The following is a 1,178-nucleotide window of genomic DNA, read 5'->3' on the forward strand; positions in this document are numbered from 1 at the left end:
TCTCTCTCTCTCTCTCTCTCTCTCTCTCTCGCTCTCTCTCTCTCACACACACACACCATCACCTCCATCATCTTCATCACTCCATCACCAACATCATAGTTTTTTTTTTTTGGTGTGAAGGATCTAAGGATCCTCAAATGCAAACTGTGTGTGTTTTGCTTCAACAAACCAACCATACATTTGTCTTGTGTTTTACTTTCTTTCTTTTATATATTTATTTATTCGTCATTCATTAATTTATAATATTTTATCACTTAATCGTTTTAATATTCTATTTAATCATATAATCATTTATAAGAATCATTTTAACCATTTATATACTACAAATAATATATTTCTTTGATTCAATAATTGATCAGTCATTTGTATTATATTAGTTTTTTTATATAATTTTTCCACTGTTGTTGTCTTTTGAAAATCATATTTCCCGTGTTACAAAAACAGCATTCTTCCATCTTAGAAACATTGCCAAGTTACGAAACATGATACCTGTTTCTGATGCAGAAAAGCTAGTTCATGCATTCATGACCTCTAGACTGGACTATTGTAATGCACTGCTAGCTGGTTGTCCTGCATCTTCAATAAACAGGTAGTCCAAAATGCAGCGGCTAGAGTCCTTACCAGGTCAAGATCGTGAAAAGCGCTATACAAATAAACTTGACTTGACTTGTTTAGTCTCATGACTGTGGGTTTCAAGGGCTTTTGTCTTCATGAACAAGAGATAAGTGGGAATGTTTATGGAAACGCAAGGGTTATGGGATGTTGTTGTGAAGCAGTTTGGTATCACACTACTTGTTGAATTTGTGCTCATCAGATGAAGTCTGAGCACTGAAACATACGCAACTAAGATTATTCAATAAACTCTGCTCCATTTTTATCATCATAATTTCGTCTCCTGCTTCCTCTCTGGCTTTGCTCAGTCAACTTCTTGGCTGATAGAAGACTCTTCTGAAGACAGTTTTGGGTACCAGACATTACTTGATGTTAACAGGTTTTGGGTATTAGACAGTTTTGCTGACTAGTTGTTCTGTAACCAGACAAAACGGAGGCATGATCTAACAGGGGTGATTCTTGGGTAATTTTACATTTCAAAGCATTAGTCAATAAAACAGAGGTAAATGCAGTAATAATGTGGTAAAAACATGATAACATTCAAAACTTTGCACTTTACACACACA

The sequence above is a fragment of the Sinocyclocheilus anshuiensis genome, unplaced genomic scaffold, assembly GCF_001515605.1.
Source record: "Sinocyclocheilus anshuiensis isolate Anshui unplaced genomic scaffold, SAMN03320099.WGS_v1.1 scaffold276, whole genome shotgun sequence".
Lineage (NCBI taxonomy): Eukaryota > Metazoa > Chordata > Actinopteri > Cypriniformes > Cyprinidae > Sinocyclocheilus > Sinocyclocheilus anshuiensis.